Here is a 27,728-nt window from a genome sequence, read left to right as displayed (position 1 = left end):
TTCAGAGCAGCTCTGCTTCCAGCACGTGAGACCCAGGTGATTCTCACGGAGGCAGGCTGAATTAAGCACCTTTGTTGGCATCATTCTTCCCTGGGTCCTCTGCTCATGGAGACCCTGGGGCTTCTTCAGTGCGAACCAAGGATTCAGGGTGCCAGGGCCCTGAGATGTGCCGGTGCACTGGGGCTGTCAGGGATGTCGCCGGCAGCAGGTGGCCCACCAGGCGAGGCAGCTGCCTTCTTCAGTGGGGAGGCAGTGGAGGAAGCAGCAGCCCTGGAGAATAGAGAGGTGGTGCAGTACAGAAAGTGTTCAAGCTGCTGGTGGAAGACATCATTGAGGAGGCTGAAGTGATGGAGGAAGAGGAGCAAGGGAAGCTGTCCTCGCAGGAGTGGGAGGAGAAGCCGGAGGAGCAGGGCCAGGAATATCCAAGAACAGGAGCCTCGAGCGACCAGCCCCCACTGGAGGCACTGGAGGCATTGGCGGCCCTGCAGGTGGAGATAAGCTCCACACATGAGAAAACCACAAAGCCACATCCAAAACTTGGCCACTCAGCACCACCGCACAAGCAGAGGTAGAAAAGGCTTCAGAGTCTTCAGGCTCAGGTGCTGGGAACAGAGTCAGAGCTGCTTTTTAAGTCATGCAGCGCAGGTCACCCAAGCGAGTAAAGTCCAGAGGGAGCTTTCTGTTAAAAACAGATTGTCTGGGGAACAGACGGGCTGGGTGGAGCTGAGCCCAAGCGGGCTCGGAGTCCATACTCAGAAACCCTGTATGCCTCTCTCTTGTCTCTGCCTCCTCATCTGCTTAACCCCCAGTCTGCCGACTGACACCACCTTTCCTGTGCACCTTCACACTCAGACTGTCCATTCAGTGACAGATATTTGTTTAGCACCTGCCTCTGGAACAGCCGTGAGGAGACAGACAATAACTCCAGTCCTTCTGGAGCAGAAATTCTACCAGAGGCCAAACCCTCCTACCTCACCCCAATTCCCAGCCCTAGGCTGCAGGGCCACTCCTCTTTCACCCGTCCCAGTCCTGATGCTCTCTACTATCCTGAGGAGCCTCTGTGGACATATAGGTCTGCACACCGCAATCGCTCTGCTGACCCCTTAACCACCACCCAGAACCCCGCTGGGAACCCCAGGGTGGGCACCTTCCGTTCTTCCCGGGGATTGGCAGGACACATGGCTCCTGGCCCTTGCCAGGGCAGGGTAGTATGGTTAGAAAAACCCAGTTTATTTAAGTTTGTAAATAAGTACACTTACTCATAGATAAAATCTGTTCATATCAGACATGAAGTGATAACTGCTTGTGGGTGGACGGGGAGCTTCTCTGCCTTCTCTGGGATTCCCTAAGGACAGTGCGGCAATGTAGCCTCAGTTCCTGGGTGCTGCCCTGCTCCACAGCCATCCAGGCCCTGCTCACCCTGGTCCAAGTCAGGCCACTGAGCACACAGACCCAGGAGACCAGGCAGGGGCCCCTCTGCACTGCCCCCTTCCCTCCCCAGTTGCACAGACCTGGATGACCGCTGTCCTGGGCTCCTGCCACCAGGCCAGATGAAGGTGCTCATTGGCAAGCTGTCCTTTGACACTGCGGGCTACTGGAAGAAGAGGGGCCAGGAGAGCTTCTACCCATACATGGGCATGAGGGCCAGACGGGTGGAGCACTGAGATGCACTTTGACCCACAGGCTGGTCCTGCCCCCCCCCAATCCGAATGGGCACCTGCTCTGAGCCCCCAGCTTTGACCACTCCACGCCCATGCCAGCCAACCCCAAGGTCAGGCTGACTCACCCCCTGCAGACAGAGGCTCACCCGAGCCCCTCCAGTTCCCTGTCCACTTCGCATAACCTGTTCAGGGTGTCCTAACCCTTGGGAACCTCCAGGCCCAGGGGCCCCTCAAACCGAGTGCTTCCTCTGGGGGGGCCCCAGACCCACCCAAAGTGCCCCAGCTGGCCTTTGGGCTCCTGTCCCCTGACTCCAGCCCTGGGATGCTGGGCCCAGGGCAGCACTGGGCCAGGCTGTGAGCACTCCCAGTGCCCCGTCTGCCTGCAGGTCATTTTCACCATCACAGACGAGACCCACAAATTCCATGGGCTACCGCTGCTGAGCCCGTGGTCTTACACCACATACCGAGGGAGCTAGTGGCTGACTGGCAGCCAGCCTGTGACCCTGGACATGGTGCTATGGCAGACCGAGCCACCCCAAGCATCAGGGCGGGTGTGTTCCTCATGGGCACCAGGGTCACACTTTCCCTGGGACATTCTGGCCACATGTCACAGGGGCAGATGTCACTCAGGCTTCAATAAGTTGCTGCTGGCGCCTGCAAGGTGGCTACGGTCACAAGGCAAGATCGACAGGAGCTGCCCCAGGGGGATGGGGGGAAGGCGTGAGCACAGGGGTGTGCTAGGGGAACCACTAGGGGAACCAGCCAGGGGCACTTCTCCACACAGCCACACAAGGACACACAGCTCACATGAAAAAAATAGTCTTCCACTATTTCCCATTGAATTTGCCATGAATTGATGGGACCAGATGCCATGATCCTAGTTTTCTGAACGTTAAGCTTTTAGCCAACTTTTTCACTCTCCTCTTTCATTTTCATCAACAGCCTCTTTAGTTCTGTTTCACTTTCTGCCATAAGGGTGGTGTCATATGTATATCTGAGGTTATTGATATTTCTCCCCACAATCTTGATTCCAGTTTGTGCTTCATCCAGGCCAGTGATCCTCATGATGTACTCTGCATATAAGGTAAATAAGCTGGGTGCTGATATACAGCCTTGATGGACTCCTTTTCTATTTGGAACCAGTCTGTTGTTCCATGATGAGTTCTATCTGTTGCTTCCTGATCTGCATATAGATATCTCAAGAGGCAGGTCAGGGGGTCTGGTATTCCCATCTCTTTCAGAATTTTCCACAGTTTATTGTGATCCACACGGTCTAAGCCTTTGACCTAGTCAATAAAGCAGAAATAGAGGTTTTTGTGAAATTCTTGCTTTTTTGATGATCCAGGGGATGCTGGCAACTTGATTGCTGGTTCCTCTGCCTTTTGTAAAATCAGCTTGAACATCTGGAAGTTCACAGTTCATGTATTGTTGAAGCTTGGCCTGGAGAATTTTGAGCATTACTTTGCTACCGTGTGCAATGAGTGTAATTGTGTAATACTTTGAGCGTTCGTTGACAGTGCCTTTCTTTGAGATTGAAATGAAAACTGACCTTTTCCCATCCTGTGGCCACTGCTGAGCTTTCCAAATTTGCTCGCATGTTGAGTGCAGTACTTTCACAGCATCATCGTTTAGGATTTGAAATAACTCAACTGGAATTCCATCACCCCCACTAGCTTTGTTCATAGTTGTGCTTCCTAAGGCCCACTTGGCTTCACATTCCAGGATATCTGGCTCTAGGTGAGTGATCACACCATCATGACTATCTGGGTCGTGAAGATCTTTTTTGTACAGTTTTTCTCTGTATCCTTGCCACCTATTCTTAATATCTTCTGCTTCTGTTAGGTCCATACCATTTCTGTCCTTTATTGAGCCCATCGTTGCATGAAACGTTCCCTTCATATCTCTGATTTTCTTGAAGAGATCTCTACACTTTCCCATTCTATTGTTTTCCTTTTTCTTTGCACTGATCACTGAGGAAGGCTTTATCTCTTCTTGCTATTCTTTGGAACTCTGCATTCAAATGGGTATATCATTCCTTTTCTCCTTTGCTTTTCACTTCTCTTCTTTTCACAGCTATCTGTAAGGCCTCCTCAGACAACCATTTTGCCTTTCTACATTTCTTCTTCCTAGGGATGGTCTTGGTCATTGCCTCCTGTACAATGTCACAAACCTCCATCCAAAGTTCAGCAGGCACTCTGTCAGATCTAGTCCCTTAAATCTATTTCTCACTTCCACTGTATAATCATAAGGGATTTAATTTAGGTCATACCTGAATGACCTAGTGGTTTTCCCTACTTTCTTCAATTTACGTCTGAATTTGGCAATAATGAGGTCATGATCTGAGCCACAGTCAGCTCCTGGTCTTGTTTTGCTGACTGTATAGAGCTTCTCCATCTTTGGCTGCAAGAATATAATTGATTTGATTTTGGTGTTGATCATCTGGTGATGTCCATGTGTAGAGTCTTCTCTTGTGTTGTTGGAAGAGGGTGTTTGTTTTGACCAGTGTGTTCTCTTGGCAAAACTCTATTTGCCTATGCCCTGCTTCATTCTGTACTCTGAGGCCAAAGTTGCCTGTTACTCCAGATGTTTCTTGACTTCCTAATTTCACATTCCAGTCCCCTATAATGAAAAGGACATCTTTTTTGTGTGTCAGCTCTAAAAGGTCTTGTAGGTCTTCACAGAACAATTCAACATCAGCTTCTTCAGTATTACTGGTTGGGGCACAGACTTTCATTACCATGATACTGAATGGTTTGCCTTGGAAACAAACAGACATCATTCTGTCCTTTTTGAGATTGCATCCAAGCACTGCATTTTGAACTCTTTTTTTAACTATGATGGCTATTCCATTTCTTCCAAGGGAATCTTGCCCACAGTAGTAGATATAATGGTCATCTACTATAATGAGTTAAATCCAGCCATTCCAGTCCATTTTAGTTGCTGATTGCTAAAATGTCAACGTTCACTCTTGCCATCTCCTGTTTCACCACTTCCAATTTGCCTTGATTCACGCACCTAACATTCTAGGTTCCTATGCAGTATTGCTCTTTACAGTATTCGACCATGCTTTCATCACCAGTCACATCCACAACTGGGTGTTGTTTTTGCTTTGGCTCTGTCTCTTCATTCTTTCTGGAGTTATTTCTCCACTGATCTCCAGGAGCATATTGGGCACCTACCGACCTGAGGAGCTCACCTTTCAGTGTCCTATCTTTTTGCCTTTCATACTGTTCATGGGGTTCTCAAGACAAGAATACTGAAGTGGCTTGCCATTCCCTTCTCCTGTGGCCCACGTTTTGTCAGAACTCTCCACCATGACCCATCCCTCTTGGGCAGCCCTACACGGCATGGCTGATAGTTTCATTGAGTTAGGCAGGCTGTGGTCCATGTGATTAGACCACTCCTTACCTTGAACATGGGTTATCTATCGCCTCACAAGTGCCACTCCTGACCTTCGGCGTGGGGTATCTCCTCTCAGCTGCTCGCTGCTCCAGTGCTACAGAGCCACCGCCTGCTGCTGATGCTGTGTGGTGGAAATAAAACTGAAAGTTCTGGGATAAACGTGCTGATTATAGAACACATTTAATCTAGCTTTCTTCAAAACACCAGCGACAACAATACTTCACATTTGTTTCACACTTTAGTTCATATCAGGTTTTTGTTTGTAATCTTTTCACTGCTGCTTTCTAATAACCAATTTCACTGGCTTTTCAATAAATCCTCTGGGCTCCTTTAGCAGCTCTGGTCTGACCTCTGGCTCTGGGACTGACATAGGGCCCTCAGCTCCTTGGAGCCAGATTAACCCCAGCCCCTCAGTCCCACTTTCCAGAGTTGTAACAAGTCGTTAAGAGCACTCCATCCCTCCCACACACCTGCAAGCAGACAGCTGTGTTTAGAGCTCAGCAAGTACGACAGTCTAGACCCCAGGGCTCCTGGCAAATGTGGGGCAGGACAGACAGAGGGCAAGCAGATGGGTGTTGGGCAGTGTCCACGGCCAGGCCTGGGAGCCATGGTTCCTTCCCAGACCTCGCGTAAACCCAAAGTTTTCTGACCCTCATCCCCTCCTGGCCAGCCTTTCCATCCCTGTGTCCTCAGAGGTCTCTGCCCATGTACTCTTTCACAAAACCTGGCTTTTCTTTTTTTTTGGCCTGGGAAATCCCATGGACAGAGGAGCCTGGTGGACCACAGTCCATAGGTTCACAAAGAGTCTAAAATGACTTAGCCAGTAAACAACAACAACAAATAGATGAGAAAGCTAAGGAACGTTTAAAAAAAAAAAAAAGAACAGAAAGCAATGAAATCCTGTCACTGTGTTTAGAAGGTAATTGAGGACCTGCCATCACCCTAAGAAACTTTCAGATGAACACACAGTTGGAAACTGTACTGTGTTCCTATATCCTACCATACACATTCCTGCTACAATCTGACAGCAAAGACTTGTCAAATAACAATAATTATCATGATAATCAGTCTCTGCTATTCATCACTATACTCTGCATTTTCAACACATATTTGTTTAATATTTAATCAGTGCCAGCAGGCATTTTCTAAGGGCTTCCCTGGGGGCTCAGAGAGCAAGGAATCTGCCTGCAATGCAAGGGACCTAGCTTTGACCCTTTGGTGGGGAAAATCCCCTGGGGAAGGAAGTGGCTGACAGCTAACGACCTTAAGACTTTTGATCACTAGAGAACTCCTGGCCCCACAGAACATTAATAGGTGAGTGCCCTCCCAAAAGCCTCCATCTCAACACTAGGACTATGCCACACGCCAAAGCCAGCAAGCTGTAGTGTCAAACACCCCTCGCCTATCCTTCAGCCAGATAGGGGCGCAGCCTTGCACATCGGCAGACAGGCTGCTCAAAGCCATACTGAACCCATACATTCCAAACCACACTAGTGGACACAGCCACTGCCTTTCAGAAAGACACGATCTAGCTCCACCTACCAGAACACACACACACAAATCCCCCCAACCAGGAAACTATCACAAGGCATTGCTTCAATCCCACTCAGGAGAGGTAGACTCCATAGTTAAGAGGAACTACAGCCTTTCAACCAAGAAACAGATCACAAACACAGTAAATTAAACAAAACGAAATGACAGAGAAACAGCCAGCAGATGAAGGAACATGGCTAAAACCCAAAGGACTGAACAACAAAAATAAACAAAGCAGACTTAGGTAACTTAAAAGCTCCAGGAATATGCCTCCTCCCTGCCTGATCATAAACAAGCTCTCCCACCCACCAGTCAACCACGGCTTAACTCTTGTTGCTTAGGAACACATAGATTGGCCCCGCCCCAAATACATCCATGCCAGGTCAGCAAACAGACCACCCCAGCTCCATCTATGCCGGGTCAGCACACAGACCACCCCAGCTCCATCCATGCCAGGTCAGTGCAGAGACCACCCCAGATCCATCAATGCCAGGTCAGCACACAGACCACCACACCTCCATCCATGCCAGTCAGTCCACAGATCACAGCAGCTCAATCCATGCCAGGTCAGCACACAGACCACCCCACCTCCATTCATGCCAGGTCAGCACACAGACACCCCAGCTCCATCCATGCCAGGTCAGTGCAGAGAACACTCCAGCTCCATCCATGCCAGGTCAGCACACAGACACCCCAGCTCCATCCATGCCAGGTCAGTGCAGAGAACACCCCAGCTCCATCCATGCCAGGTCAGTGCAGAGAACACCCCAGCTCCATCCATTCCAGGTCAGCACACAGACCACCCTAGCTCCATCAATGCCAGGTCAGTGCAGAGACACCCCAGATCCATCCCTGCCAGCTCAGCACACAGACTACCCCATATCCATCAATGCCAGGTCAGTGCAAAGACACCCCAGATCCATCCCTGCCAGGTCAGCACTCAGACCACCCAGCTCCATCCATGCCAGGTCAGTGCACAGACCACCCCACCTCCATCCATGCCAGGTCAGCACACAGACCACCCCAGCTCCATCCATTCCAGGTCAGTACACAGATCACCCCACCTCCAGATTTCCTAACCTGGGGATTTGGCAAAGGGACTGAGAATACCGAGGAGTTAGACTTTGGAGGACATTGGGATTTGATTATAGAACTTCCACAGGACTAGGGAAACAGACTCGTGGAGGGCACAAACAAAACCTTGTGTGCACCAGGACCCAGGAGAAAGGAGCAGTGACCACACAAGAGACTGACCCAGACTTGTGCGTGAGTGCCCAGGGGCCTCCAGATGAGGCACGGGTCAGTCGTGGCCTCCTGCAGTGTCGGGGGCACTGGCACCTTTTGAAGGAGGTCGCCATTGTCTTCATTACCTCCACCATAGTTTGGTCTCAGGTAAAACAACAGGGAGGGCCACAGTCCCATGCATTAACAGAAAGCTGTGTTGATAGGCATTTAATATTCATAAGGTCCAAGCATTTCTAAGTAAACAACAACTGATCTCCTGGAGTCTCCTAGGGGTGATCATCAAAAAAGAATTCATAACTGGGTAGACTGTCACAAAGCCAATTTTAACAGGTACCTTTAACTCACACTTTAAAAATATCTCATGAAAAGATGTCAAAATTGCTAAATATTAGGAAAGGGTGTTCGGTATCACCTCACACCAATCAGAATGGTGATTGTCAAGCACTCTACAAAGGTTAAATCTGCCAGATGCCATGAAGAAAAGGGAACCATCCACCTCCACTGCTAAAATGAAAATAGGAGAAAGCCACTATGGAGGAGAGCGTGGACGTGCATCAATAATGAAAACGAGAATGAAATTAGAATATCCCTCAAACCATACACAAATATAAACTTCAAAGAAGATAAAGATCTAAATGTTGGACGGATACTAGGCAATTTTGAGGACAATATAGGGGGGATATGCTGCAACATCAATTCCACCAAGTGTGCCCAGAATAATGAAAAACGAACCAAAACTAAGAAAACAGGACTGATTAACCTTAAAAGTGTTTGCACAGCAAAGGAACCCTAAATGAAAAAGAAAGACAGTCTTCAGAATGGGAAAAAATATTTGCAAACAAAGACGTCCATAAGGAATAAAGAAGATGGGATACATAGAAGATGAACCGTCACTCAGCCATAACAAGCAGGAAAGAATGCCATGGGAGGCCTCAGGGAATAAAGCAGAGATGATCATAGCAAGTGAGGTGAGGGAGACAGGGAGCGATATTAGTGTAAGATATCACTTGTAGCTGGGATCTAAAAGTGGATACAGATGAACTTCTTTACCAAAGAGAAACAGTCTCACAGACTTAGAAAATAGTCAATGGACCCCAGAAAGAAAACAAAAACAAAACTGTGGGACAGGGAGTAATGAACTGATTCAGTCTAACACAGGGAGGCTGATATTATTAAAAAAACAACAACAACAATCCCCCAGGAACCACTGTGTAAACAGGAATCCTATTCAACACTGTAACATCCTATATTGGAAAAGAACCTGGAAGAGAAGATATACACATCTATGTACAAGTGAATCAAATTGCTGTCGATCCAAATAAAAACAAAAAACACCCACAACCTTGTCTTTCAACTACATCCGCCAATTCAAATTAGGGAAGAAAAGTATAAAAAAGGAATCAGAAAGGCTGACTCTACTGCCCTCAGGACATGGTGACCTGGATGGTGTCACATCCCTGAAGCCTGAGCTGGTTTTGGTCCCATGACTGGAGGGCCTCAGTGCAGATGGAGCTGGGAGCATGTGCCAGGAAATGTGACCCCACAATGGACCTGGGGTGCCTCCTTCCCTCTGCATGAGCACCCAATCTCCAGATGCAGGTGGAACTTCCTGCAGAGAAACCAAGCCTACATCACCCAAGAATTGGTGGAGCCTCCAGGCTGGAACAGGTTTGCAAGGTCCCCTGGCCACTCTATGTCCCCTAGGCTGGGGTTCCTACCTCCAGCCTCCGTCCTTAGGGTCACTCCACCTACAGACGACAGCACCCTCTGCAGAGTGGTGTCCACAAACTGGGATGTGTCCTGAGCACCCTGGGTAAGGGCGAAGGAGAAATGAGGCTCAAGCCTTGGCACATTCCACTCTAGCTGACAATCAATGAACAGAGTTTTCCATGAGACTCAATGACTGAGGACCAGAGTGGGGCAGGAAGCAAATGCTGTTTCCTTAGAACCGTCTTCCAGAAAAACAACGTTAAACCTAGTGCTGTTGGGCTCTTCATATTCACAAGGCCTCTGGGACTGTAAACGACCCCTCCCTTCCAGTCATGTCCCAGGGTAGATCATCAGACAGGAATTCAAAACAGGGCCACCTTTCAAGAAAACAATGTCAAGAGATAAACTGTAGTCACTCTGTACAGTATCGAAAAGCACTGGAAAGTTCGTCCAGCTCACTATGTACTCAGTTCAGTTGCTCAGTTGTGTCCTACTCTTTGCAATCCCATGGACTGCAGCATGCCACTATGTATTAAATCCATGCAAATCACAACTCCCATGAAAAATCCCCTCCCACAGGTCAGAGTAGCCACTGTCTAAAAATCTACAGAGAATACGGGCTGAGAGGATGGAGGCAAAAGGAAATTCTCCTACACTCTCAGTGGGGGTGTAAATGGGTGCAGGAACTATCAAAACCTCAAGGAGGTTCTTTTTCAACTAAACACCCAGAAACCACGTCCGGGCTCAGACCCAGAGAAAATCAGAATTCACAGTGACCCATGCACCTTGTTTTCAGGGCAGCTCGATTGGCAATGGCCAAGAACTAGAATTGTTGCTGGCCAAAATCTTGGCTTTCTCCGCCCAGTGAAGCCAAATAAAAAATACAGAGACAGAGTTTGAAGGAGATACGAAAGTGGCTTTTATTCTCAAGCCAGCAGAGAGGGGAACACAGTAGGGTCATGCCTCAAGGACTGTGTCCCCCACCCCCCTCCCATGAAGAGTCTAGGGGCTTATATAAGGGAATGGCTCACAGTCAGGTGTCAGTGATGAGGAACAAAGTGGGTAGGATCTAGATCTCTTCCTCGTGCAATTTTTCAAAGACAGTCTTAGACTGAAGTCAATAACCCAGTAACTGACTCTGGCAGTTGGGGTGGCTCTGCAGCCTTGTTTCTGATATGTAAGTACAAGGGGAAGGGTGTTGTAAGGGTAACCACCAGATAGCTGATGTATTTAGCATAGAGTCCAAGGAAAAAATGTTACTCGTAGCTCCTGCAGAGTTAGGGGGCTGAAAAGCAAACAGTCACAGACATTCAGAGTTATGAGCAGTTAACGTAAAAAACTAGGAATGTTCAGGCTGCTCACTGTTTTCTTGATCTCCTTTGTTCTAAAAAATGGGAAAGAATAAAATACTCATTTCTCTCTTTTTTTTCCTTTGCATGTATTCTCAGTCGCTTCAGTCATGTCCAACACTTTGTGACCCCATGGACTGTAGGCCGCCAGGCTCCTCTGTCCATGGGATTCTCCAGGCAGGAATACTGGAGTGGGTTGTCATGCCCTTCTCCAGGGGATCTTCTCCACTCAGGGACTGAACCCACATCTCCTGCACTGGCAGGTGGATTCTCTACTGGCTGGGCCACCAGGGAAGCCCGCCCTGCAACAAATTCAACAAAGTTATTCATCGACAGGAAAATGAAGTCAGAGTGGTGCACCTCTGCACTGGAATGTTACCCAGCCCTGAATCACAATGGAATAATGCCAGTGACAACAGCGTGGATGGATAGAGTGAATACCATACTAAGTAAAGGAAGGCCGATAGAGAAAGACAAATATCAGAAGGTATCACTGACAGGTATCTTCTTGAAATTAATGCAAATGTAGGCTATTACACAGTAGAAAGAGACTCACAAACTTAGAAAACCAACTTATGATTATTAAAATAAGTTAGGGGTGTGAGATAAATGAAGAGTTTGCAAGGAACAAACAGGCGTTAATATACATCAAACAGATAACCAGGAAAAACAGTGTTGAATAGCAAAGGGCAGCCTACTGGAGACACTGTACTCCTCTCTCTGAGGAAAGTGAACTCAAGAAAGAATTGAAAAATGTCTGTGTATCACTGAATCCAGCTCCTGTACACCTGAAACAAACACGGCATCGGAAATCAACCCTACTTCAAAATAAAACAACAATGAATGCACAAAAAAAGAAATTTACAGCAGGATCCTCTATGACCCACCCCCCAGAGTCATAGAAATAAAAGCAAAAATAAAAAATGGGACCTAATTAAACTTAAAAGCTTTTGCACAACGAAGGAAAGTATAAGCAAGGTGAAAAGACAGCCTTCAGAATGGGAGAAAAAAACAGCAAACGAAGCAACTGACAAAGAATTAATCTCAAAAATATAGAAGCAGCTCCTACAGCTCAATTCCAGAAAAATAAACGACCCAATCAAAAAAATGGGCCAAAGATCTAAACAGACATTTCTCCAAAGAAGACATACATATGGCAAACAAGCACATGAAAAGATGCTCAACATCACTCATTATCAGAGAAATGCAAATCAAAACCACAATGAGCTACCATCTCACTCCACTCAGGATAGCTGCTATCAAAAAGTTTACAAGCAATAAATGCTGGAGAGGGTGCGGAGAAAATGGAACTCTCTTACATTGTTGGTGAGAATGCAAACTAGTAAGGCCACTATGGAGAACAGGGTGGAGATTCCTTAAAAAACTGGAAATAGAATTGCCATACAACCCAGCAATCCCACTGGGCATACACACCGAGGAAACCAGAATTGAAAGAGACATGAGAACCCCAATGTTCACTGCAGCACTGCTTATAATCGCCAGGACATGGAAGCAACCGAGATGTCCATCAGCAGATGAATGGATAAGAAAGCTCTGGTAGATATACACAATGGAATATTACTCCGCTATTAAAAAGAATGCATTTGACTCAGTTCTAATGAGGTGGATGAAACTGGAGCCCATTGTATAGAGTGAAGTAAGTCAGAGAGAAAAACACCAATACAGCATACTAACACATATATATGGAATTTAGAAAGAAGGCAACAATGACCCTGTATGTGAGACAGCAAAAGAGACACAGATGTAAAGAACAGACTTTTGGACTCTGTGGGAGGAGGCGAGAGTGGGATGATTAGAGAGAATAGCATTGAAACATGTACATTACCATATATGAAATAGATTGCAGTCCAGGTTTGATGCATGAGACAGGGTGCTCAGGGCTGGTGTACTAGGATGACCCTTAGGGATGGGATGGGGAGGGAGGTGGGTGGGAGGTTCAGGATGGGGAACACATGAACACCCATGGTTGATTCATGTCAATGTATGGCAAAAAACACTACAATATTGTAAAGTAATCAGCCTCCCATTAAAATAAATTAATTAATTTAATAAAAAGAAATTTAGAAGTGGAGTGTGACACAAAAGCAATGCTGACTCCTTGTGGCCATTTTTTTGTTAACAGCAACTCTAAAAGCTGTGTTCAGTTCAGTCCAGTTGCTCAGTCGTGTCTGACTCTTCATGACCCCATGGACTGCAGCAGTCCAGGCCTCCCTATCGATCACTGACTCCTGGAGTTTACCCAAACTCATGTCCATGGAGTCGGTGATGCAATCCAACCATCTCATCCTCTGTCACCCACCCCTTGTCCTCCTGACCTCAATCTTTCCCAGCATCATATATGTATGCGTGTGTGTGTTTGTGCATAGAAGGGGCTGGAGGGCCGGGACCACCTAGGGGAAGGGAGGTGGCCACTCGGCATCTCCACGTGGAAGTTGAGTCCTTCTGGGTCAGAGCACGGACCCTGAGGGAGCCCCTGGACTGCGGCTCACCGGGCACAGTGACAAGCCCCTCACGAGTCCTGAGCTGGTGCTGACCCTGTACTGGCCAGTGCCACTGGGGGAGGACACCTGATGACCCAGGCCTTGTGTCCTGCCCTTATATTTACGGGGTAGGACCATGGGCTTGTCGGAGTGGATGGACATTTTGGGAGCCCGGAAAGTGCTTGGGGGACCCAGTGAGTGTTTCAGGGGGTTGGTGAGTGTTGGGGGACCCAGTAAGTGTTTCAGGGGCTAATGAGTATCTGGGGGACTCAGTGAGCATTTCAGGGGGCCAGTGAGTTTAGGGGACCCGGTGAGCATTTCAGGGGGCTGGTGAGTTTGGGGGCCTGAGCAAAGGTCTAGGAGCCTGGTGTTCGTGAAGTGGCCCTGCATGGCTCCATCCATTCGTTCACCTGAGAATGATTCCCTGAGCTCCTCTGTGCCAATCCCCACCCACAGATGTGTGTGAGGTGACACGGAACCTCCTCCAGTGTCTCACTGTGGGCCCACGGGGGCAGAACCTGACCTCACTGGCATGCACCCCACCTGCTCACCTGAGTGCATTGAGAACACAGAGGGCGCGGCAGACCCACAGGAGGAAGTGCCCCGCAGAGCGGAAGCCACCAGGGTGTTCAGGTGCACCCGGCTTGCTCCCTGGGGTGCTTTCCGAGGCCCCAGGGCTGGGTGGCACTCCTGCCGAGCACTCCTGAATCTGCACTTGGAAACCAGGCAGCTGGGTTCACAGACAAGGAAAAGAGGGTGGGTGACCCACACCTATGTACCTGGGGGAAGGGAGAGTGTCTTGCAAGTACAGGACTGGTGTCCACAGGTGATGGGACGTTATTCCTCCCATCACAGTGAACCCACCACCATCTCAGGCCAGCGCAAATGGGAGGATGAAGGGCTTGTGGCACACTGACCTGGATTCTGATGGAACAGAGGTCCAGGGATGTGGAGACAAGAGGGCTCAGGAGTGGGCAGGTGACCCGTGTTATGGGGAGAGTTGTGGACAGGACACCCAGTGGGCAGGTGACCTGTATTATGGGGAGGTCTCCTCTGTGAGGGGAAGACAGACACACACCCACAGGTGTCCCCAGGATGGTGACACAGACGCACCAAAGGAGCCCTACGTGACGGGGCACACACACCCACAGGTTCTCCCCATGGTGCCGTGTTCAGGGTTCTGACATACTGTTTTGCTGCGTGTTCTACTTGCATCTCATTGAATAGTTGGATTAGAAAGAGACTTTTATTCTGAAGGGTTATTGTGAAGAGGAAAGGGGACTATTACAGGAGGATAAGAGTCCTTCAGGGAGGACTACTACTCTAGAGAGGGCATGCTTACATAAAGGTAGGGGCAATATTACTGTAGAGAGGTGACTAATATGATAGAGGGGAGATACAACAATAAATGGGGCTATGACCATGTAGGGGGGATGTTACTGTGGAGAAAGTGAAAGTCATTCATTCGTATCTGACTCTATACAGGCCATGGAATTCTCCAGGCCAGAATACTGGAGTGGGTAGCCTTTCCCTTCTCCAGGGGATCTTCCTAACCCAGGGAGCGAACCCAGGTCTCCTGCAATGCAGGTGGATTCTTTACCAGCTGAGCCACCAGGGAAGCCCTACTATGGAGAGGGGACTCATAATAAAGGAGGACCCTTACTGTAGTGGGAGACTATTACTGTGGAGGGGGAAAATTTATAATAGAGGGACTCTGATACCATGGGGGCTCTTACACAGGGGAGGGGCTATGACAATACAGAGAACTATCATAATAAAGGGAACTATTACAATAGAGGGGGACCATTCTGTAGAGGGGGACTATTACAGAAGTTCAGTTCAGTTCAGTTCAGTCGCTCAGTCGTGTCTGACTCTTTGCCACCCCATGAACCGCAGCACGCCAGGCCTCCCTGTCCATTACCAACTCCCAGAGCCCACTCAAACCCATGTTCATTGAGTTGGTGATGCCATCCAACCATCTCATCCTCTGTCGTCCCCTTCTCCTCCTGACCTCAATCTTTCCCTACATCAGGATCTTTTCAAATGAGTCAGCTCTTCGCATCAGGTGGCCAAAGTACTGGAGTTTCAGCTTTAGCATCAGTCCTTCCAATGAACACCCAGGACTGATCTCCTTTAGAATGGACTGGTTGGATCTCCTTGCACTCCAAGGGACTCTCAAGAGTCTTCTCCAACACCACAGTTCAAAAGCATCAATTCTTCAGCGCTCAGCTTTCTTTATAGTCCAACCCTTACATCCATACATGACCACTGGAAAAACCATAGCCTTGACTAGACAGACCTTTGTTGACAAAGTAATGTCTCTGCTTTGCTGTATTACAGAAGAGGTAAAACTGTTTATGAAGGGAAGACTCTTACCATAGAGGGAGGCTATTACAATAGAGGAGGACTCTCACTGTTGAGAGAGGACTATTATAGCATATATGAGACTATTACAGTAAAGAGTGGTCTATCATTGTAGGGGAGCTATTACTGAACAGAGGGGACTACGACAAAGAGAGAGGGACTATTATAACAGAAAGAGGACTATTACCTTAGGGGGGACTATTATAATAAATGGGCGTCTATTGCTGCAGACAGGGACTATTACAATAGAAAGGGACTACTGAAATTGAGGAAGACTATTACTATAGAGTGGGGACTACTAAGATAGAAAAGGGACTATTAATATACACTAGGGACAGCAGAAGGGGACTATTAGTGGAGAGGGGAAACTATGACAATAGAGGCAGGACTGTTACAGTAGAAGGGGGACTTGACTATGGAAGGGGAATACTGACAACAGAGGGAGATTACTAGATGGAGGGAGATTACTAGAATAGATTACTCTATTACCACAGAGACAGACTTATTACAATAGGGAGTGGACTATGACAGTAGAGGGGGACGTTTATGTAGAGGCAGATTATAGCAACGGAGGACTTTTACTCTAGAAGGGGGATATTAGAGGCAGACTATTATAATTTAAGGGAACTACCACAATCAAGGAGGACTATTATTCCAGAGAGGGGACTATGACAGTACTAGAAGGGGAACTTTGACAATAGAGGGGGGACTATCACTATATAGTAGGACTATGACATTAGAGGGGGGGCTATTTCAGTAGAGGAGATACTTTAACTGCAGAGAGGGGACTATTACAACAGAAAGTGAAGTATGACAATAGAGACAGGACTATTAGTGTATGGGGTGGAGGACTATGACAGTAAAGGAGAACTATGACTCTATTACTCTTGCCTTCCCTGGTGGCTCAGGCACTAAAAGCATCTGCCTACAATGTGGGAGACCCGGGTTTGATCCCTGGGTCAGGAAGATCCCCTGGAGAAGGAAATGGCAACCCACTCCAGTACTCTTGCCTGGAGAATCCCGTGGATGGAAGAGCCTGCTGCTACTGCTAAGTCGCTTCAGTCATGTCCGACTCTGTGCGACCCCATAGACGGCAGCCCACCAGGCTCCCCCGTCCCTGGGATTCTCCAGGCAAGAACCCTGGAGTGGGTTGCCATAGAGCCTGGTAGGTTACAATCCACGGGGTCGCAAAGAGTCAGACATGACTGAGCAATTTCTCTTTCACTTTCATTACTCTATTAGATCTCGAATAGAGAACTGTTACCCTATAGGGAGAACTGTTACTATGACAACAGAGAGGAGCTAACACTGTAGAAGAGGAACCATTACTGTAGGGGGGCTATGACAATAGAAGAGGAGTAATACAATGAAGGGGGACTATTATTACAGAGGGGCGACTATGACAGTAGCGGAGCACAGTTACTGTAGAAGTGAAGTTTTGAGAATAGAGGGCTATTACTCTAAACCCTATGACATTAGTGTTGGTCGTTCAGTCGTGTCCGACTCTTTGTGACTCCATGGACTGACCGCACGGAGCCCACCAAGCTCCTCTGTCCATGGGATTCTCCAGCTAAGAATACTGGAGTGGGTTGCCATGCCTTTCTCCAACTATGATATTAGAGGGGGCTGTTACTATAGAAGGGGAACTATCACTGTACAGGGGAGAGTACGACAATAGAAGGGGAGTATTACTGTAGAGGGGGGACTATGACAACAGAAGGGGACTATTACTATAGAGAGGGGACCCTAAGAATAGAGACAACCCCTGTCCATGGAGAGCAGTAAACACAAATACAAAGGTCCAGGCATGTGTTTGCCATGAAAGGAGTCCTGATGGCATGCAGACCAACAGAACACCCACTCATAACAGGAGAGAGGGGACACTCAGACCCTAACTGGAGGCATTCCCAGCTTCTTAGCTGCTCAGGTGGGTGCTTCATCCTGGGAGCCTGTGCAGTCACTTTTACTGCAGCAACAGCCACCAGATGGAGAGACCGCCTCTGGGGAGTGAAGGGCGTGTGACCTTGTGCCTGGGCTCCATTGCACCTAGGATGGAAGCCCCCATACCTGGAGCCCACAGGCTCGACTGGGCCCCTCTCAGCCCCAAGAGGAGGGGGCTGGTGCACAGTGACAGAAAGGGGGACCCTCTGGATGGGGTCACCAGCTCTAGCCTCAGGGAGAGCAGACTTGAGCTGCTGGGGTCTGTCTGTTGGTCCCTGTTTCCCCGCTCCCTTGCTCCTCCTCAAACCCCCACTTAACCTCCTGTGTCTCTCTGCCCCCTCGCCCTACTGTCTGTCTCTCTTCATGTCTCTGTCCATTTCTCTCTGTGTCTGTTTCTCTGTCTCTAGAGCACTTCTCCCCTCTCCACCACCCCATCCTCCTTTCTCTTGGAGAGAAGTCCACAGGTACCAGTTTCTCAGAGCCACGCCTCCACGCCGCCAGCACCGGGTCTTCTGTATGTCCTGTTTTAATTATGCAACACCCCATTTCCTCCCCCAGATTGCCCAGGCTGGGCCTCCGATGGGCTGGCAGGTGAGCTTGCCCGGATCCTTCCTGTGCCACCAAGGTGAACGCAGACTGGATGTCGGCACTGAGTTCTCGGCTCTGGGACATGCCCCCGCACCACCTCTCCATCCCAGGTGAGGCCCCGCATGCTCGGCTCAGAGGGGATGCAGCTGCGAGACGGGTCCAAGTGTGGGAAGCCTCAGAGCCAAACATGCACACATGCAGGCACACACAGGCACACTGAACACACACACGCATGCACACACACACACCAAACACACATGCACACACACACCAAACACACATGCACACATACTGCACACACACACACATACACACACCAGCACCTTCCCTTGTCTGTCCACTTTATCCCATTCAACCCGGAAGGTACGAGAACCCCCGAGAGCCTGCCTTCAGGACACATGCCGGCCTCCCTGGGGGGCGGGATTGTGTTTTCTCAGCCACTCTGTCCTACTCCTGGGGACCCCTCACCTTTCCACCCACGTTTTCCATCAGAGCTTGTGCAGCACCTTCTGCACTTGAGCCTGGAGGACCCAAAGTTTAAGGGGGCCACCCGCCCCCAAAACAACTCGATAAGTGATACCAGAACTACCTAATTAAAATGAGGAACCTCTGACTCCAGCCAATTTGGTTGCAAAAAGTGCTGCAAAGCTCAGCTATAGGCGGGCATCTGGATTTGGGGATGGCCAGTGGTGACCAGGGTGGCGGGCACTTCCAGGGTGACACTGCTGTGCTCAGGCCATCTGAGGGGTGGCCACCAGACACCGTGGCCTGGGAGGGGAGGGTCCCTGCCAGACAGCACCCTGCTCACCTCCTCAAGGTGCAAACGTGCCCCATTCTCCACCGGCACTCCTCTGGCCGTGCAGACACTGGGCCCTGCCCTGGCTCTGTGACACTGGACACTGCCCGCTGGGAGCGCACATGGACAGTTGGACAAACAGGAAGTGCTGTTTTCTATGGAAGGCAGCTTTAGACTCTTTCTCACCCTCTCGACAGCTGTGGGGTTCTATGCCAGCCACCCCACCCTGCCTGGGAGGAGGGGCCCCACACGGCTCTTCCCTTGAGAGTGTGGAGCAGACAGGGAACTGTGGACCCAGTCTCTCGGCCCTTCCGGGTGCTTCCCCGTGGGGAAAGCTGTGGGGGCCCCACAAGGAGGAGGCTTCCGAGTCTTCAGGACCACAGAGGGGCCCTTGGCCGCTCTCCTTCCCGTACCCCTTACAAAATAACTCATGATGCCTCTCCCCCAAGCCCGGGCACCACTCATCTGCTTCTGTCTTTGTAAATTTGCCTGTTCTGGACATCTCTTATAAATGGACAGGTAAAATGTGTCCTTCTGTGTCTGCTTCTCTCACTGACCATCGTGTGTTCAAGGTCCATCCACGATGTAGCCTGTGTCAGAACTTCACTCCTTTTCATGGTGACTCATACACCACTGTGTGCATGGACCACATGCTGCTGACCCACCCATCCATCCATCCACCCATCCATCCACTCATCTATCTGTCCATCCACCCACTCATCTATCCATCCACTCATCCATCCAACCACCCACTCATCCATCCATAAATCCACCCATCCAGCATCCATCCATCCATCCATCCACAAACCAATCCATCATCCACCCATCCACTGATTGATCCATCCACCCACTCACCATCCATCCATCCATCCATCCACTTATCTATCCACCCATCCATCCACTCTTCCATAACATCATCAAATCAAATTATATTATGAACTTGTAAATCCTCCTTCCCATCCCTTGACCCTGAGAATAAATAAGAAAAGAAAAAAAGAGAAAGAAATAAAGCTAGTCCAAACCTATGTTCAGAGACAGAAGGGAAGATTTCTGGATTGTCCCCAGGTGACTGCTAAAGTATGAACCTCTCCACACTGTCTCTGAAACAGATCACACAGATTTAAAAGGGAAAAGAATAAGTAAAACCACACATAAATGACCACAACATTGGCGTCATAAAGAGCCTGAAAATACTATGAATAATTTCAAAGCACTTGTAACTAGAGAGGGTCTGTCTGTGCTCAGTTGTGTCTGACTCTTTGCAGCCCCATGGACTGTACCCGCCAGGCTCCTCTGTCCATGGGATTCTCCAAGCAAGAATAATGGAGTAGGTTGTCATTCCCTTCCCAGGGGATCTTCCCAACCCAGGGATCTCCCCTGCATCTTTTATGCCTCCTGCTTTGGCAAGTAGGCTCTTTGCCACGAGCACCACCTGGGAAACAACAAACCATAAAATCAAAAGCCATCTTAAGGCTTTCCTGTCCCAAAACGGGATTCCTTAAATAAATTGACTTTCACTTTCACACTTCTGCAGAGACCCCCATTTCGAGACAAGATTCAGTTCCCAGGACTCAGTGGATATGACTTTCGGGACTCTGCCATACCCCGCGGTGCTATAGCTGTGCATCCTTAGGGCAGCTTGGGGGCACAGAGGACAGGCTCAGGGGGTGATGTGTCCCCCACCTGGTTTGCCTGCAGGGAGCCACAGCATAATGACCTACTGCCTGAACAAGAAGTCACCCATCTCTCACAAGGAGTCGAGGCTGCTGCAGCTTCTGGGCAAAGTGCTGCCATGTGTCACCTTGCCCGTGGTGTTCAAGAGGTCCACCACCCAGGTGAGGGTCTGCGGGCACTCCCGGGCCCTGGACCCAGCTCCAGCCGCTAGTGTCACCCACAGGGGGCGGTTTCCTTATCCCTCTTGGGGAAATGGGATTGAGAACAAACCTGCTGTAAAGCAGAATTGCTGTTTAGTCACTCAGTCATGTCTGACTCATTGCGACCCCATGGACTGTGGTCTGCCAGGCTCCTCTGTTCATGGGATTCTGCAGGCAAGAATACTGGAGTGTGTTTCCATGCCCTCCTGCAGGAGATCTTCCAACCCAGAGAGCCTCCCAGAAAGGTAGGAAAGGACACAGCTTTACTGTAGAACCAGCCTGAAGCCAGAACAGGGACCCATGGACTAACAGCATCACCCTCTGAAGTCACAGAGGCCGGGGGAGCTGGGAGGGGAAGGGGGAGGCTGGGTCCCACCCTTTGTGCAGCTGAGCTGACACTAGAGCTCCTTCCTGGTCCCAGATAAGCAATAGCTGAGTTTCCATGTCCTCTGAGGTGGGTTTACGTTTGCACCCCAGCACCCCCTCCAGGGAGACTTTCTTGCTGGTGCAGATGGTAAAGAATCAGCCTGCAATGCGTGGGACCTGGGCTAGATCCCTGGATCGGGAAGATCCCATGGAGGAGAAAATGGCACCCCACTGTAGTATTCTCACATGGGAAGTCCCATGGACAGAGGAGCCCGGAAGGCTAGAGTCCATGGGGTCACAGAGAGTCGAGACGACTGAAGTGACTGAGAACACATGCACGCATTCACACCCCTCCCCTGTAGTGCTTCTCCTGGGTGGATCGGGGGTTTTATGGGGCACAGAGAAGCCAGGGTGGGAGGCAGTCATTGTGGAGGATGGAGAGGAGTCAATGGCGGGGGCCCTGTCTGTGCGGAGGGGGCACCCAATTGACAGTGGTCCTGTCACTGGCACACACATTGCCCAGGGGGTGGATGCAGGATGGGGTAGAAAACCCATCTGGGCTCAGGAGCCCTCAGGAGCAGGGGCCCACCTGGGCAGGACAGATGGCCCCTGCCTTCCTGTACCCGCACTTGAGGGGCACTCATATTCCTGGTTTTTCTGCTCCTGGGCTGGTCCTCCCAAGAGGACAAGAGGCTGTCAAGCACAGCTCTTACCTGTGTGATTGCTTCCTCCTGGGAGGTCCCCGGTTGCTGGAATCCTCCTCAGGGGATCTGATTGGCAGAGAGCCAGGGCTGGAATGGGAACAACTACATTCTTGCTTGCATCAGGTGCCTAAGCCTGGCCTTAAGAGCTCACACCCAGAGAAGGGAGCGAGCAGCAGGGGGTCCACCAGAGCCCAGGAGTCCTGCAGGACTGGGGTCCCTCTGCTCGGAGGGCCCCTTGGTGCTGGGTCCCTCTCTTCTGCATCCCTCCAGGGCAGGGTCCCCTCCATACTGGGGGACCTCGGTGCCATGGTCTCAAGTGGTATGGCTCCCAAAGAGACCTGGGTGTGTGCGGGGTGGGGGGCACAGGTGGTGGTCTTTCAGGGGGTGTTTAAGATCAGCGGCTGCAGCAGCACTGCATTTAATCCTTGTAGTGGATGGCAAGTGCCTGACCATAGCTGACAATATTCATATGAGTCTTTGTTTTTTCTTTTAATTTGGATTGGGGGGTGGGGCTGTGACATCCTTTCCCATTTTTTATCCTTATATCTTTTTCTTTTTCTATTATGACTCTGTGTAGAGAATACAGTACCATTTTCTGCTACTAGTTTATGTTAATATTAGTTTTTGCTTTTTCTTTTATTTTGGATAGAGAGAATCTATTATTTTCTTCCCCACTTTTTTATCCTTATGTTTTTTTTTTTTTTCTTTTTCCATTATGACTCCTCGTAGAGGACACAGTACATTTTCTGTTACAAATTTATATTAGGGCTTCCCTGGTGGCTAGTTGGTAAAGAATCTGCTTGCAATGAGGGTGATGTGGGTTCGATCCTGGGTTGGGAAGATCTGGAGAAGGGAAAGGCAACCCACTCCAGTAATCTTGCCTGGATAATTCCATGGACAGAGGGGTCTGGTGGGCTACAGTCCACCGGATCAAAATGACTTGGAAACAACTGAGCAACTTTCAATTTTCAATGTACGTTAAAGTTATTTTTTGCTTTTTCCTGTCTTATTTGTGTCGTGGACAGATGTTTTGTCCTTTTGTTCTCTTCCCTTGATTCCTTTTTGCCTTTCCTAGTGCTGTTTGTGGGGGTGGGCACAGATCTCTGTGGGTCTAGTGTATCCTCATGTCCAAGGGTCCAGCTTGGGTGTCATGGAGCCTTGGCGTTGAGCCCACAGGGAGCTTCCACCCAGGGACTGCCTGAAGGAGTGTGAGGCTGGACTCTGCAGGAACACCCCCCCAAGACCACAATCTCGACCCGGGCTCTGTGCTCCACATGACCATTGACCCTGGGGACCCTGTTCCCAGAAGCAGTGCCTCAACCCCAGCAGCACCAACATGGTTGATTTCACAGTGGCCGATGTGGCCCTCAGTTGGGCATCCTCAGTGCATGCCCAGCCCCTGAGTTGGGGGCTGCCCTCTGTGCCCAGCACAGATGACCAACCTCTGTGTGCAGGTGCTGAGCATCATGAAGCACCTGGATGCTGGCGTGAGGACCTGCAGATGCCGCACATGGAGGAGGCTACCGAGAGGAACCTGCACTCTGGCCACATGGTGTACATGACGGCCCTCATGGAGGTGGGGGTGGGGGCAGGGGTACGGACGGGGGGCGGTCCGCCAGCCAGGGACACCCACGTCTGGTCCAGGCAGGAGGGGGAGGGCCTCTGAGGGGATGGGCACACGTCCACTCAGGTGGACATGTGGTCACTCCAGGCAGGAGAGGCTGACCTCTAAGGGGACAACACAGGTCTACTCCAGTAAGAAGACACTGACCTCTAAGGGGACAACACAGGTCCACTCCAGTTAGAAGATGCTGACTTCTAAGGGGACGGACACACATCCACTCAGACGGACACACGTCCACTCAGATGGACACACAGTCACTCCAGACAGGAGAGGCTGACCTCTAAGGGGACAACCTCTAATGGGACAGACACACGTCCACTCCAGGCATGAAAGGGCTGACCTCTGGCATCAGTCACTCAGAATTCCCGACCAACGTGCGTTTCTGAACTCACAACTGCACCCCTGGCCTCTGGGGTGTTTCCCAGAATTTGGCTATACCAGGTCCCTGACACGTCTTTTCCTGTGTCCAGTTTTGGAGTGTCCAGTCCATTCTCTCGGCTGCTGGCCAAATCACTCAATGTCTCACTCTGGCCTCAGACCCCAGTGCCCCCACCACAGAACCTAAAGACCCTTGGGGTCTGGAGGTTCTGTCCTGGGCCTCAGTGTACATGTACCCTCCTGGCCTCGTACGCTCCCTGGAGTACAGACTTCACACAGTATGATAAGCAATGCTCTCTGCTGCTGTGCATGCACACACACATGCATATCCGTGCACACACAGACCCTGAACACATGCACACCTGTGTGTGCACCTGTACCTACTGGAGTGTGTACATACACACACACACACACACACACACACACCAGCACACCAGAGCAATGCCACGGCTCCCCACTGCCACTCAGGAGAGGCTGGGTCCCTTGGGAGCATGACATAAAGACATGCTTTATGTCTTTGTGTGTCAGGACACCCCAACCTGACTGTAGAGTGGCTGTGCTGGGGGAATTCCCCACCCATGACCCTCTGTTTCTCACTACAAGGCCCTTCACCCCACCCCACCCAGGACATGATCATGGAGATCTGAGTGGCTGGAGAAGCACCCCCAGGAAGTGGTTATCCTGGCATGCAGGAACTTCGAGGGCATGATACAGGACCTGCACGAGTACCTGATGGGCTGCATCAAGAACATCTTTGGGGACATGCTGTGTCCCCGTGGGGTGTGAGCAGGGGCCACAGGCTCCCCATGCTCTTGGAAGCGGGGGTGGTGGGAGCACTAGGCCTCACTGTAATCAGACTATCTGCTCGCTGTGTGAGGCTGATTCAGGCACCAGGTGATGCTGCTCATGGAACCCCAGTAATCCACCCACCACTGTCTTCACTCAAACACCCCAATGACCAGCCCATCACTGGTCACAGGCACCCCCAATAATCCACCCTGCCTGGTCTCTATTCAGACACCCCCAAAATCCATCAATCATGCCTCATGATGCCCCAGTAATCCACCTGCTGTTTTCTATCAAAAACCCCAATAATCCATCCACCTCTGTTTCCACTCAGGCACCCCAATAATCGACCCATCACTGCTCAAGACACCCAAGTAATCTACCCACCACTGTCTCCACTCAAACACCCCCAAAATCTACCAATCACTGCTCAAGACACCCCAATAACCCACCCATCACCGTCTCCACTCAGACACCCTAGTAATCGACCCACTAGTGTCTCTACTCAGACATGCCAATAACCCACCCATGACTGTCTCTTCTCACAGAGAACCCAATAACCAGCCCATCACTGCTCATAGACACCCTAATAATCCACACATCACTGTAGCTTCTCGGACACCCCCAATAACTGACACATTGTGTCACAGGGCACCCAATAACCCCTGTGCACATGTCTCATGGGCACCCGGATGATTCTCCCCCTAGGAGGTGCTGACTCTGCACCAGCTGTGGTCCCAGGGCCAGCAGGTCATCCTGTCGTACAAGGACGAGGCATCCATGAGTCAGCATGCAGAACTGTGGCCCGGTATCCCCTACTGGTGGGGGAACCAGGTGAAGCCCTGAGACCTCGTCCAGTACCTGGAGCTCATGAAGAGCTGAAGCCACCCAGGGGAGTGCTGCTTTCAAACCGGGACACCTGGCCACATGCATGTCCTAGCGCATGGGGCTGGCTTTGGGTTCACGTGGAGAAATGGAACAGGATGTATTAGGGGACGTTATTCTGTTCAGCACATGGGGACCAGGGAGTGGACATCCTTGGGGACGTTACTGTGTCCACCACAGGGGGTCAGGATGTAGGCAGGATGTGGACATCCATGTGGACATTATTGTGTCCACCACACGGGGCCAGGACATGGACATCTTTGGGGTCACTGTCCAGCCCACCTGCCCTTTGTAACAGGAGAAATTCATGAATCAACACCCCTGTGAGCCCCTGCTGTCTGAACTTTGGTCTCTGTCGGACATCTGAATCTCTGACCTCTGCGGAGGCCAGAGTCTGGGTGAGTGATGGCACAGCTTGGTGACTGCGTGGGCAGGTGACCCCATGGGTTAGGGGTCGCATGGGTGGGTGACTGTGTGGGTGGGTGACCCCATGGGTTACTGGTCACATGGGCAGGAGACCATGTTGGTTGGAGACTGCGTGGGTGGGTGACTGTGTGGGTGGGTGACCGGTTTGAGTTGCTGAGTGCAGGGTGGGTTACCATGTGAGTTGCTGACCCGGAGAGTGGGTGACCCCATGGGCGGGTGACGGTGTGAGTGGGTCATCATGTGGACAGGTGAGCGCATGTCCTCGCAGGTTAGTGACCACATGGGTGGGTGCCCACGGGGCTTGGTGGCCAGTGGAGGGATCACTGCATGGGGTAGTGACCCCATGGGTGGGTGACCACGTGAGTCGGTGCCCACACGGTTTGGTTGGCCACATGACTCCATGGGTTAGTGGCTGCACACGTGGGCAGCTGACCCCACAGCTGGCACCATGAACAGCAGCCCCTCTCTTGTCCCAGGCAGGCTGATGGTGGCCGGCATCAACCTCTCAGAGAACCTGGAGTTTGTCTGCATCCACCCGGCCTGGTCCCTGGAGAAGCTGACCCAGTGGGGGCTCCCCTACCTTTGTGCATGGGTGCGGGGCCAGTGCCCGGGGTCGGCCACCGGCCGTACCAACACCGTCGCAGGCGAATTCATCTGGGCCGACGGGTTGGCGACATCATCGGGTTGAACTGGAAGCTGCTTCGGGCTGACGTACTGTGCATGTGTGGAGCTGGGCATCACAGAGGCTGCGTCTCAGTCATGTCCTGCGACGTTACAGGCCTTAACCGGAAGCCGCCTCGGGGCTGAGGGATGGCGCACCGAGGAGCTGGGCCTTGCGGAGGCAGCTCCTCGTTCACATCCTGTGATGTCACTGGGCTGAACCGAAAGCTGCTTCGGGGCTGAGGGACGGCACATGGGTAGAGCTGGGTATCATGGAGGCTGCGTCTCAGTCACGTCCTGTGACGTCACCGGCCTGAACCGGAAGTGCCTCGGGGCTGTCCGTTGGCACGCTGAGGAGCTGGGCATTGTGGAGGCCATTCTCAGCCCTGTCCTTTGGGGCTTGTCATCCGTCCGCGCGTCCACTGAATGTGGGTGACTGCCGAGGTGGGCCAGGTGGCAGGGTCCATGGTCTCCTCGGTCCTCCGTGTGTCTCTCGGTGACTGCAGGGTGTGAGGTGATGATTAAAGGTGAGTGTACTCAGAGAACCTGGAGTTTGTCCGCGTCCACCCGGCCTAGTCCCTGGAGAAGCTGACCCAGTGGGGGCTCCCCTACTTTTGCGCATGGGTGCGGGGCCAGTGCCCAGGGTCAGCCACCGGCCGTACCAACACCGTCACAGGCAAATTCATCTGGGCCAACGGGTTTGTTGGTTCTCGGGTCTGTGGCTTCCCCATGGGAGAGGCTGGGGTGGCCGCCTCCCCCTGGGCACTGAGACTAGCAGACGGTGACCCCCAGCTGGGGAGGGGAGGAGGCACTATGACATAGTGTCCATAGGAGGGGACTGAGCGCATAGCGATCCCACTGAGAAATCCCTTTTATTAGATAAGGGGCTTCCCTGGTGGCTCACTTAAGAAGGCCTTCTTATCTCTCCTTGCTAG

At 50.8% G+C, this 27,728-nt stretch overlaps 1 pseudogene; it reads left to right on the top strand.

The window, feature by feature from the left end:
- The first annotated feature begins 17,035 nt into the window (after nucleotides 1–17,035).
- LOC112582686 lies at nucleotides 17,036–27,451 on the top strand (annotated as a pseudogene).
- Nucleotides 27,452–27,728: the final 277 nt, after the last annotated feature.

Source organism: Bubalus bubalis, chromosome X (genome assembly GCF_019923935.1).
Source record: "Bubalus bubalis isolate 160015118507 breed Murrah chromosome X, NDDB_SH_1, whole genome shotgun sequence".
NCBI classification, from domain to species: domain Eukaryota; kingdom Metazoa; phylum Chordata; class Mammalia; order Artiodactyla; family Bovidae; genus Bubalus; species Bubalus bubalis.
This window is presented reverse-complemented; position numbering and strand designations above follow the sequence as displayed.